A 14,197-nucleotide genomic window follows, 5' to 3' on the forward strand; every position below is an offset into this window, starting at 1 on the left:
AAGAAGCGAAAAACATTAAGGACATTCTGGAGGTCTGTAATTTCCCCGACATATTCCCGGAAGACCTTCCAAGAGTACCCCTGCTAGACAAGTCAAATTCCGAATCGACCTAATTCCTGGAGCTACCCCCGTAGTCAGATCGCCATACCGTCTAGCCCCAACCGAGATGCAGGAATTGTCCAGTCAATTGAACGAACTGCTAAACAAAGGTTTCATTAGACCAAGCTTCTCACCTTGGGGAGCACCGGTCTTGTTCGTCAAGAAAAAGGATGGATCGTTCCGTATGTGCATCGACTACCGTGAATTAAACAAACTCACCATTAAAAACCGATACCCTTTGCCTCGAATCGATGACCTTTTCGACCAACTGCAAGGAGCAAGTTTCTTCTCAAAGATTGACCTTAGATCAGGGTACCATCAACTACGAGTTCAAGAGGAGGATATTCCCAAGACAGCCTTCAGAACGCGCTATGGTCACTACGAGTTTGTAGTGATGCCTTTCGGCTTAACGAATGCACCCGCGGCATTTATGGACCTGATGAATCGGGTGTGTCGACCTTACTTAGACAACTTCGTGATTGTTTTCATCGATGATATACTAGTCTACTCCCGAAGTAAGGAAGAACACAACCAGCATTTACGTCAAGTCCTGGAGACACTGAGGGCGGAGAAATTGTACGCAAAATTCTCAAAGTGGGAGTTCTGGATTCGAGAAGTGAATTTCCTCGGACATGTAGTCAGCAAGGAAGGAATACATGTGGACCCATCAAAGATCAAGGCAATCAAAAGCTGGGCAGCACCAAGAACACCCACAGAAATCCGACAATTTTTAGGACTCGCCGGTTACTATCGAAGATTCATTCAAAACTTCTCCAAAATCGCAAAACCACTCACCACCTTGACTCAAAAAGGAGTGACTTTCGTCTGGGGGGAAAAGCAAGAGGTTGCGTTCCAAACGCTGAAACGAACTCTATGCAGTGCTCCGATCCTGTCCTTACCGGATGGAACAGAGGACTTTGTGGTTTATTGCGATGCATCAAACCAAGGTCTAGGATGTGTGTTGATGCAACGAGGAAAGGTCATTGCCTATGCCTCGAGACATCTGAAGACGCACGAGGTAAATTACACGACGCACGATCTCGAACTAGGAGCAGTAGTTTTCGCCCTAAAAATCTGGAGACATTACCTCTACGACACTAAGTGCACTATCTTCACCGATCACAAAAGCCTTCGGCATATCCTCAACCAAAAAGAACTCAACATGAGACAAAAACGATGGGTGGAATTGCTAAACGATTACGAATTTGAGATTCGTTATCACCCCGGAAAAGCCAACGTGGTTGCAGACGCCTTGAGCAGAAAAGAATACTCGGGCCGCCGAGTAAAAGCGTTAACCATGACCATCCATTCGCACCTGTCCGCATAAATCAAAGAGGCACAGCAAGAAGCCTTAAAACCAGAGAACGCGGCAGGTGAAGCGTTTAGAGGAATGGACAAAAATCTTGAAGTCAGGGATGACAGAGTTCGTTGTCTCATGAACCGGATCTGGACACCAAAATTTGGTGGATTCAGGGACGTTGTCATGAACGAAGCTCATAAAACTCGTTACTCAGTGCATCCCGGCTCAGACAAGATGTATTTAGACCTCAAGAAGTTGTATTGGTGGCCAAACATGAAAGCCGAAATAGCTACCTTTGTGGGCAAGTTCCTGACTTGCGCCAAGGTTAAGGTGGAGTATCAGAAGCCCTCGGGACTACTTCAGCAGCCAGAGATACCCGAGTGGAAGTGGGAGCAGATTTCGATGGATTTCATTACCAAGTTACCCAAGACAACGGGTGGACTTGACACCATTTGGGTAATCGTCGACAGATTAACCAAATCCGCACACTTCCTACCAGTAAAGGAAACAGACAAAATGGAGAAACTGACAAGGATCTACATTAAAGAAGTTGTACAACTTCACGGAGTACCGATATCCATTATCTCCGATAGAGATAGTCGGTTCACGTCACGATTCTGGCAGTCAGTGCAGAAAGCTATGGGAACTAGGCTGGACATGAGTACAACCTACCACCTACAGACCGACGGGCAGAGTGAAAGGACCATTCAAACGTTAGAGGACATGCTAAGAGCTTGTGTGATAGACTTTGGTAAAGCTTGGGACGCTCATTTACCCCTTATCGAATTCTCATACAATAATAGTTATCACACTAGCATCAAAGTTGCTCCGTTCGAAGCCCTCTATGGCCGTAAGTGCAGATCACCCCTGTGCTGGGCTGAGGTGGGCGATACACAACTAGCAAGAGGGCAAGTTCCTAACAGCACACTCACCGGCCCGGAGATCATCAGGGAAAAAACAGAAAAGATCGTCTAAATTCGAGAACAAGTGAAGGCTTCGCAAGACCGATAAAAGAGCTACGCGTATAAGAGACGGAAGCCTTTGGAGTTCCAAGTTAGGGATCGAGTACTACTGAAAGTATCACATTGGAAGGGATTAATACGTTTTGGAAAACGTGGGAAATTAAATCCAAGGTATATGGGACCATTCGAAATCCTCGTCAGGATTGGCCCGGTGGCATACAAACTACGATTGTCCCAGGAACTCCATCACGTTCATCCTACCTTTCATGTGTCGAACTTAAAGAAATGTTTGTCTGATGAGACCCTTGTCATTCCTGTAACGACGTAAATTTTAAAACAATTTTTCATTTTTCAAACATAATAAAACTCATATAATATTCTCAAAATCTCATGTATCAAATGTCATCACAATAAAACATATCCCAGAATCTCAACACATAATCCTCTGCCAGTGTGTACAATCATGCCGGCGCCTTCCCACGATTCTCACTAGTACCTGAAACACATATCACATAACACGATAAGCATAAATGCTTAGTGAGTTCCCCAAAATACCACATACAACACATAAGCCACTCGAGGCTATAACTCAGTATGACCCTCCGGTCAATGTGTCTCTGCGGGACCCTCCACTCCCGTAGCTCGTTGGACCCTCTGGTCTGGTCTAACTCGTAGGACCCTCCGGTCCGGTCTATATAACACATAGCATACATATATCACAATGCAAATAAACTCAAACATACACATAACACATAAGACCCTCCGGTCTGCACATAGATACCACTCTAGGTAATGTATAGTGAGAAGACTCACCTCGGGTAATCTCAGAAAGTCTCGAACTCGAATCACTGATCTAGCCTCCGCCTAATCACATAAAGTAATTATCTCTAATTAATACGGCTCTCAAAGACTAGACTAGTCCCTCCCTATACTCTATCAGAAGGGAAAAAGACCATTTTACCCCTCCACTAGTCCAATGTCCAACTGTTGACCAAACCCTAAAAGTCAACCCCAGTCAACGGTCCAACTTTGACCAGACTCATCGAGTGCACTCGGGTGACTCGGCGAGTCCACGCGTGTCCTCTGAATCCTCCTAAGGCCTCACTCGACTCGTCGAGTTATCCTTTCTCTCGACGGGTTACCACTGATCACGAATCGTGGTGCAACACAATCCGACTCGTCGAGTCCTCTCATGGACTCGACGAGTTTCTTCCATGGGAATGCTCAAACGACCTTCTGAGGTCAAATATGTTTCTCTAATTTATAGATTTGACCTTCTAACACCCAAAAGTCACGTAAAGGTCTGAACTTTACGTTCATGCATCGCATATATGGCTCTATTTGATGAAATAGCTCTAAAAATGGAGTCCTAGGCTCAATATTCTCATGTAACAGCATAAAGCTTGGTTGTTGGGACACTCTGGACCTCTCAAGGTCCAGATCTAAAGTCTATTCCTCAATGGGACTTCACATGCTCCATATTCCAACTAAAGAAAGGGTAAAGAAACCCTAGATTCAAGAGATCTACAATATACACGAAAATAGGCATGGATTCATACCTCAACAACAATCTTTGGTGAAGTAATGGTAGGTCTGAGCTCCTCAATCAACCTAGCTTGAATCCCATCTCTTCTTCTTGCAAGAACACATTAAAGATGATGCAATTAGCTCCTTCCCTCACTCTCTATGTTCTCTGGTTCGTTAGGGTTTCTCAAGTGGATATGTGGCCGCAATGAGGGCCATAAGGACCCTTATATAGGGCACATGCCCAAAGATTTAGGGTTTCTGTCCACAGCGCGGACTCGTCGAGTCGACTCTCCGACTCATCGAGTCCATTCATTAATCCTAGTCAGCAGTCGCGATCCTACTTGACGAGTTTAGGCGTCAACTCGTCGAGTCCCTCTCCTTGACTCAAAAATAAATACTCAATTTATGATACCTGTAAATCCGGATGTTACAATTCTCCCCCACTAGAATCAGACTTCGCCCTCGAAGTCTCGCTCTGCAAACAACTCTGGATGCTGCTCCCGCATCTCCGTCTCCGGCTCCCAACTCAGCTTGGACCCTCTCCGTTGTTGCCACTGGACCTGAACGATGGGTACCTCTTTGTTCCTCAGAACCTTGATCTTCTGATCCAAGATCGCGATCGGCCTTTCAATGTAATTCAGACTCGCGTCCACCTGAATATCCTGTAGCGGCACAACCGCCGTCTCATCGGCTATACACTTCCTCAACTGGGATACGTGGAAGGTATCATGGATCTGACTCAACTCCTCGGGTAGCTCCAGACGGTATGCTACCTTACCCACCCTCGCGGTTACCCTGAACGGACCAATGTATCGGGGCCTCATCTTGCCCCTCTTCCTGAATCGGATCACTCCTTTCCAAGGAGATACCTTCAAGAGTACGAAATCTCCAACCTGGAACTCGAGCTCGGATCGCCGCCTATCCGCATAACTCTTCTGACGGCTCTGGGCTATCAGTAACCTCTGTCTGACCTGCTGTATCTGCTCAGTCGTCTTAAGCACTATCTGAGTGCTACCCATCACTCGCTGCCCTACCTCTCCCCAACAGATGGGAGTTCGACACCTCCTCCCATAAAGAATCTCAAAGGGTGGCATACCAATACTCGAATGGTGGGTGTTGTTGTAAGAAAACTCAGCCAAAGGTAGGTATGTGTCCCAACTTCCACCGAAGTCCATAACACATGCTCGCAGCATGTCCTCGAGTGTCTGTATCGTTCGCTCACTCTAGCCATCCGTCTGTGGATGGTAGACAGTACTGAAGTGCAATCTCGTACCCAACTCCTCATGGAATTTCTTCCAAAACCTGGAAGTGAAACGTACATCTCGGTCTGACACAATCGAGATCGGCACTCCATGCCGCGACACCACCTCTCTCACATATATTTCTGCCAGCCTCTCCGCATAAGAGCTCTCACTGATAGCAAGGAAGTGAGCGCTCTTCGTCAGCCGGTCCACAATCCCCAAATTGCATCAATACCCCTCACGGTCCTCGGTAATTTGGTGATAAAATCCATAGAAATATGTTCCCACTTCCACTGGGGAACCTCTAATGGCTGCAACTTGCCATGCGGACGCTGGTGCTCGGCCTTAACCCGACGACAGGTCAAGCACCTCTCTACGACCCATGCACCATCCCTCTTCATACAGGGCCACCAGTAGTCTCTCTTCAGTTCCAAATACATCTTAGTGGCCCCGGGATGGATTGAAAATCTCGATCTATGCGACTCCTCCAACAGAGTGCTACGTGCCCCGCCCATAAACGGCACCCAAATCCGACCACGAAAGGTCATGAGCCCTCGGCTATCCGTCATAAACTCGGAAACCTATCCAATCACCCGCTCCCTTTTACGGTTCTCCGGTCTCACAGCCTCTGCCTGGGCCTCTCGAATAGTATCCAACACCGGAGTCATCACCGTCATCCTCATACACATGTCTCGAATCGGGGCACTCTCCGCCCTACGGCTCAGAGCATCGGCTACCACGTTAGCCTTGCCCAGGTGGTACAGGATCTGACAGTCATAATCATTTACCACATCCAACCATCTCCTATGGCGCATATTCAGGTTGGGCTGATCCATCAGATACTTCAAACTCTTGTGGTCCGTGGATATGGTACACCGAACCCCATACAAATAATGGCACCATATCTTGAGGGCGAACACCACTGCCCCTAACTCCAAATCGTGGGTGGGATACCTTGTCTCATGAGGCTTCAGCTGCCTTGATGCGTATGCTATCACGTGCCCTCTCTGCATAAGCACCGCACCCAACCCCGATATAGAAGCATCACAATACACCACACAATCCTCCATTCCCTCCGGAAGGGCTAACACCGGGGCTTCGCATAACCTCTGGCGAAGAGTCTCAAATGAGGTCTGCTGCTCGAGACCCCAAATAAAAGCAACACCCTTCCGGGTCAATATGGTGAGGGGAACGACAATCCTGGAGAAGTCCCTGATAAATCTCCGATAGTAGCCGGCCAACCCCAGAAAACTCCTGATCTCTGTGCGGGATCTCGGCACCTCCCAACTCATAACAGCCTCAATCTTGGCCGGATCGACCAGTATCCCATTCTGATTAACGAGGTGCCCTAAGAACTGGACCTCTCGTAACCAGAAATCACACTTGGAGAATTTGGCATAAAGCCTTTCCGATCTCAAAACTCCAAGGACCTCCCTCAGATGCTCCTCATGCTGCTCTCTGGATCTCGAATACACTAGAATGTCATCGATGAACACAATCACCGATCGATCCAACATTGGCCTGCATACTCGGTTCATGAGATCCATGAACATCGTTGGTGTATTGGTGAGACCAAAAGGCATCACCACGAACTCGTAATGCCCATAACGAGTCCTGAACGCCGTCTTCTGGATATCCTCATCACGCACCCTCATCTGGTGATATCCAGACCTCAAGTCTATCTTGGAAAACCAAGACGCTCCCTGCAACTGATCGAACAGATCGTCGATCCTCGGTAATGGATAACAGCTCTTGACCGTTAATTTGTTCAACTCCCGGTAATCAATGCACATCCGGTGTGAACCATCCTTTTTCTTTACAAAAAGGATCGACGCTCCCCACGGCGAGCTACTCGGTCGGATGAATCCCTTCCCCAACAGCTCCTGAAGCTGCGAGGATAACTCATGCATCTCCGGCGGCCCAAGGCGATAGGGTGCCTTGGCAATAGGCGCTGCCCCCGGAACCAAATCGATGCGGAATTCCACCTGCCTCTCGGGAGGCACACCCGACAACTCCTAGGGGAACACATCCGGAAACTCTCGCACTATCGGTACCTCACCGCAGAACTCGACCTCTCTGCGGCAACTCGTGCATCCATCACATAGGCTACAAACCCTCTACAGCCCTGCTGTAGACTCTGTCTCGCTCTGGCAGCTGAACAAAATGCTGACCCAGATTGGGTACCCTCGCCATACACCGTAAGTACTCCCCCACTGGGGTCTCGTATGGTCACCAACTGTCGCTCGCAATCTATAACAACTCCAAATCGGCTCAACCAGTCCATGCCCACAATGACACATACATCCCCCATTGCAATCGGTACCAGATCTATCGGGAACTCAACACCGAAAATATCGAGTACACATCCTCGAATCACATCAGTAGCATAAACCGCTCGCTCGTCAGCTATAGAAACTCGTAGAGGTCGACTCAACGCCTCTCGTCGGATACTGATGTGCTGGCTAAACGCCAATGACACGAAAGATCGACTCGCACCCGAGTCAAATAACACCAAAGCAGGTACAAAACTCACAAGAAAAGTACCCTATGCATACCACAGAATAAGCAAAATATCTCAAACTCAGTATAAGTAAATAAAAGAATACATACCAGCCACGACATCGGGCGCTGCGCGGACCTCCTCCGCTGTCAACTGAAAGGCTCTCCCGCGAGCCTTCGGTACCTCGGCCTTCGCTGGCCGGACCTCGGTAGCTCTAGCAGCAGGTGCAGATCCCTGAAGTAGCTGTGGGCACTCGGCCTTCTGATGGCCAGTCTGGTTGCAGTGAAAGCAAACTGCAAACCCCTTGGGACAATCCCTCGCGAAATGCCCCTCCTTACCGCACTCGTACCACACCCCCGCTCTGCACACCCCCTCATGGCTCTTGCCGCACTTCCCGCAAGTGCGGCCCTTCGGACCTCCAGATCTCGAATCATCGGGCTTTTCCCGCTTGGCTGCCTACTGAGACTGTACCGACCGCCTATCCCTCCTCTGAGACTCGGCCTCCTCCGTGGCCTGAGTCTCTAGCTCAATCTCCCTCTTCCAGGCATTCGCCTGGAGCTCGACAAATGTCTGGTATGTCGAGTTCGCCACGAACTCACGAATGTCCCTCTTCAGTATGCTCAGATATCGGCTCATACGTGCCTGCTCGGTAGACACGTGCTCAGGGCAAAACAACGCCCTCTCGTGAAACATCCGTGTAATCACAGTCACAGACTCTATCCCCTGCTTGAGGGACAAGAACTCCTGTGCCAATCGTTCCCTCTCACCGAGGGAACATACTCATATCGGAACATAGTGGTGAACCTCTCCCAGGTCACCGCTGTAATCTCTGCAGGAGTGAAGTCTGCCGTCACAAACTTCCACCAGTCCTTCGCTCCCAAGCGAAGCTGGTTCAGCGCGAACCGTACCCTCAGATGCTCAGGGCAAGAACATGTGTAGAAATACCCCTCAATCTCTGGTGGCTTTGTGTTAGCTTCGTGTAGATCCATCTCATCGCGGCTATCGGATCCTGAGTCCCATCAAACTCTGGTGGCTTCGTGTTGCTGAACTCCCGGTACAGCAACGAATCACCCCCTATAGCCTAGCAGCGGCAACGGCTGCGGTGGCCACAGCAACAACAACATCGGTAAGAGCAGCATACCGCTCGTCAAATGTCTCAATCAGCGTGGTCTTGATAGACCCAAACATCTCTGGTATCTCAGCACGAATGGCTGCTGCCACCTCATCATGAATCATCCTGCGAATCTCATCATCGCTAACACCGTTGCTCTCTGGAGTGTGGCGCGTAACCACCATAATGTCTCTGAAACACAACACAAAAGAAATCAGAGACTCGCTCGAGTATACTCGCACTCGATAACTCAACCCTACTCGTTCCTTAGTATCCTAAGGATTCTTACTTGGACTGCTCACTGATCCGGTGTTTCCAGTAGTACGGGCCCTATACTACCTTCCACACCGCATTAGTATTCACCCCAAGTCCTCCTCCTAGGATCCCAGATCACAAGTACCCTATATCTCGCTGAACACATGCTACCTTCCAGTAGACCACTCATAAGCTCATCGCTGCTACCTACTCACTCTCGAAGTAACTCATAGTAGCAGTAATCTCCTAGGCTAAGGCATCACAAATCAGGCCACTCTAGTCCTAGATATGAATACCTAGCCTACTCTAGCATGCATAGCATATCACATAATATCTCATAACACATAATGTAAGGGTATTTTGGGAAATCACCATTCGGGCGCTGGCTGATCGTACACACTGATCCGTTCTACTTTTCTCAAAAATCCTTTACTCTTTTAGAAAAATTGTTTCTTTTATGAAATTTTTTCTCAATCCTCAGTTTGAGTTCAGATACGCCCGAAGGTGCATCCGAATCCCTCAAACCAAGGCTCTGATACCAACTTGTAACGACGTAAATTTTAAAACAATTTTTCATTTTCAAACATAATAAAACTCATATAATATTCTCAAAATCTCATGTATCAAATGTCATCACAATAAAACATATCCCAGAATCTCAACACATAATCCTCTGCCAGTGTGTACAATCATGTCGGCGCCTTCCCGCGATCCTCGCTGGTACCTGAAACACATATCAGATAACACGATAAGCATAAATGCTTAGTGAGTTCCCCAAAATACCACATACAACACATAAGCCACTCGATGCTATAACTCAGTATGACCCTCCGGTCAATGTGTCTCAGCGGGACCCTCCAGTCCCGTAGCTCGTTGGACCCTCTGGTCCGGTCTAACTCGTAGGACCCTCTGGTCCAGTCTATATAACACATAGCATACATATATCACAACGCACATAAACTCAAACATACACATAACACATAAGACCCTCCGATCTGCACATAGTTACCACTCTAGGTAATGTATAGTGAGAAGACTCACCTCGGGTAATCTCAGAAAGTCTCGAACTCGAATCACTGATCTAGGCTCCGCCTAATCACATAAAGTAATTATCTCTAATTAATACGGCTCTCAAAGACTAGACTAGTCCCTCCCTATATTCTCTCAGAAGGGAAAAAGACCATTTTACCCCTCCACTAGTCCGATGTCCAACTGTTGACCAAACCCTAAAAGTCAACCCCAGTCAACGGTTCAACTTTGACTAGACTCGTCGAGTGCACTCGGGTGACTCGGCGAGTCCATGCGTGTCCTCTGAATCCCCTAAGGCTTCACTCGACTTGTCGAGTTATCCTTTCTCTCGACGGGTTACCACTAATCACGAATCGTGGTGCAACATAATCCGACTCGTCGAGTCCTCTCATGGACTCGGCGAGTTTCTTCCATGGGAATGCTCAAACGACCTTCTGAGGTCAGATCTGTTTCTCTAATTTATAGATCTGACCTTCTAACACCCAACAGTCACGTAAAGGTCTGAACTTTATGTTCATGCATCGCACATATGGCTCTATTTGATGAAATAGCTCTAAAAATGGAGTCCTAGGCTCAATATTCTCATGTAATAGCATAAAGCTTGGTTGTTGGGACACTCTGGACCTCTCAAGGTCCAGATCTAAAGTCTATTCCTCAATGGGACTTCACATGCTCCATATTCCAACTAAAGAAAGGGTAAAGAAACCCTAGATTCAAGAGATCTACAATATACATGAAAATAGGCATGGATTCATACCTCAACAACAATCTTTGATGAAGTAATGGTAGGTCTGAGCTCCTCAATCAGCCTAGCTTAAATCCCCTCTCTTCTTCTTGCAACAATGCACTAAAGATGATGCAGTTAGCTCCTTCCCTCACTCTCTACGTTCTCTGGTTCATTAGGGTTTCTGGAGTGGGTGTGTGGCCGCAATGAGGGCCATAAGGACCCTTAAATAGGGCACATGCTCGAAGATTTAGGGTTTCTGTCCATAGCGCGGACTCGTCGAGTCGAATCTCCGACTCGTCGAGTCCATTTATTAATCCTAGTCAGCAGTCGCGATCCTACTCGACGAGTTTAGGCATCAACTCGTCGAGTCCCTCTCCTTGACTCAAAAATAAATACTCAATTTATGATACCTGGAAATCCAGATGTTACAATTCCTTTGGAAGAAATTGAGATCAATGAGAACCTCCACTTCGTAGAGGAACCTGTTGAAATCATGGATCGAGAGGTCAAGTCGACGAAACAAAAACGCATTCCCATCGTAAAGGTCCGCTGGAATGCCAAGCGAGGACCCGAATTTACTTGGGAACGTGAGGACCAAATGAAGCAAAAGTACCCACATCTATTCCCCAACCCCTGAAGTCCCACTCAAAATGCAAATTTCGGGACAAAATTCCTTCTAATGGGGGGATAATGTGACAACCGTCAAATTCCAGTCAAAGTTAAAGTCAACAAGTCAAAGTCAAAGTCAACAAGTCAAAGTCAAAGTCAACAAGTCAAACCGGTCAAACTTAATTAGTACTTGTATGTTAAAAGTTATTCTATGTATAAAAATGTGCATTTGTATGTCAAGAATTCAAGTGTCTCGAAGATTCTATGTGTTTAGCAATGTAAAAACCCTAAAAAGGGAGTTAAACGCATCGAAACACGACTATGGACCCTTTTGGGGACTTAAAACAATCATAAACGAAGCATAACGGGGTTCACGAACCTTGCATTACGAGATTATACACTAATAATGACTAAAATCAAATCCCTCCCAAATCTCTCTTAAAATCTCTCCCAATTTTTTATAGTCATCCGGGTCATCCCGACCCTTAACTTTGCCAAAAACCGCTTGAATCGGGAAGTTATATCGAAAAACAGCGAATTAGGACCGAAACCCCTCTTAGGAACCGAACCCTCTTAGGAACCGAACCCTCTTAGAACCGATCTGCTTGGAGCCGAAGGTCCCTTCAGGACCGAACTCAGTCTCGGAGCCGAACCTCTTATGGACCGAAGTCAGCAGGACCGAAGCCTCTTGTCAGAACCGAACATAGCAATCTCGGACCGAAACCTCCATACACCCGAAATAGATCGAGCCCTCGGTCCATTTCGGTTCCCTGCCACCTTCGGACCCGAGCCTCCACCTTTGGTCCCTTCACCCATCTTCGGTTCCTCCTTCTCCCACTCTCGGTTCTCACCTTCTAAGAGCCGAACCTCGCAGGTTCGCTCCTTAAGCCCGGTTTTTCGACTACTTTCGCTTCCTAAGCCCGTTTTTGACGGGGATTTTTCACCAAATTCATATTTTTATCATTTTAAACTCCCTAAACTCATATTTTATTTATTTCTCAAGGATTTATTAATTATAAATCATTATTTTACATTAAGAAGAATATTCTACACCACAAGTGGGTCAAGTGTGCCCACTTGTCTCCATGTGCCATCTTCTCATTTGTACAACCCTATCCACATCACACAAACCAAGACAAACATCCTTTCAACTTTGCAACTTGCTCCAACAACATCTATATAAAGAAACCCCTGGAGTAACTTCTTGAATTCCTTGATCATTTCCTTCACTTACACACTCCTCTTACCCTTCAAGAAAACTTCTTTTCTCTCTACTTCCAGCCACTTTTTGGAAGTGTTCTTGAGCTATTACTTCACTTTTTGGTAAGCATTCCATCTAAACTCAAGTGTTATTCCATGTTTTCATAACATCCTTGAATCATCTACACACATTTAACACCAAAGAATCGTTCTTAGGATCATCCAAGCTTTCACGTGTTCATCAAGTGTTCTTGACTTGATACTCCTCATCTTTAACCCTCCACTCTTCAAGAAATCACTCAAGGTGAGTTCATACCCCTACATTTTCCAGTTTTCTTTAGTTTTCGGGGGGGGGGGGGGGAATACAAGTGAAAACACCAAAACATATTTGAAACTTAACTTGACAGCTTACAACAGAAAAGTTGTGACATGTTCACGAACTGTTTTACCCAACTTAAATTAATATTTTTCAAAACTGTTTAATATGAAAATAGCTCAGTTTTATACCTTTAAAATGACTACTTGCACATCTTCATACGATTTGTCTACAATTTATGGTGATTTTTACAAAACTGCCTATCACTGCAGCAATAAAATCGGACCAGGTGGTGAAGATGAACATTTTCACACTGGTTTGAGACCACCAAAAATTATAGGAAAATTTATGAATACAGTAGACTTGTTTTTCAAACTCTCCGAGTTTACGGATTCAGTTTTTGACTTACGATGATTTTTCTATAAATATTCTAAAACAGTGACAGTTAAGGGTAAAATTGTCAAAACAAGTTTAAGAGTTATTCACACCTTGTAACATGCTGAGCAAGGTGTGTAAGATTTTATACTTAGTATTTTCAATGTCGTTTTATTGAAATACAAAGCCATGCACAACAAGGTTTCATTTAAAACATAAAACACTCTTGATAAACTATAATAGGTATAGTTTGGACACTTCATTTCACAAAGAAACAGTAACACAATCGATTTACAAAACGGGTATTTCATTACAAACTACGTGAACATGTTAATGAATAAATTTGTGAGACATTCGCCTTCAGGGTACTCTTAAGTACAACAGAAAAGTCATGTAGTTATAGCCAGAATCTCTTGTAGGGAGAGCGTGATAGTTGTGTATAGATCTATATTGGGTCTGACAAACCCGCACCTAAGCTGCTTGCAACAGCTAGACCGGCAGGTCTGGGGTGACAAGTGTCATAACATTCCGACGCCTGAAGAACGTCGAGTACGAGGTCTTTGAGTTTTAGCATGGTTATAACAACTCACATGGGGAATTAACAAAACACACAGTTCACGGGAATTTAAGGATTTCACAAAAAGGAGTTTTATTTAAATATAAAACCATACATAAGTATGACGATTTACTTACCTATACTAAGTCTCGGTTCAGTTAAGACTACAACAAACCTTTTAGAAAATATTGGATTTTCTGGAAACAAACTTGTAACAAACTTTAAGGAACAATATCCATTTTTCATTCATAAATTGCTTATGAACTCACCAGCTTTATGCTGATACTCTTTCAAAAACAACTTGTATTCTAAGGTAATCAGTAATACAGGTAACCATAAGATTTTTGAAGGCAAGACGCTAAGGCGCAGATTTCTTTTAAACTATTTTGA

This window comes from Lactuca virosa, chromosome 8 (genome assembly GCF_052849685.1).
Source record: "Lactuca virosa cultivar CGN04683 chromosome 8, Lactuca_virosa_CGN04683_v6, whole genome shotgun sequence".
NCBI lineage: Eukaryota > Viridiplantae > Streptophyta > Magnoliopsida > Asterales > Asteraceae > Lactuca > Lactuca virosa.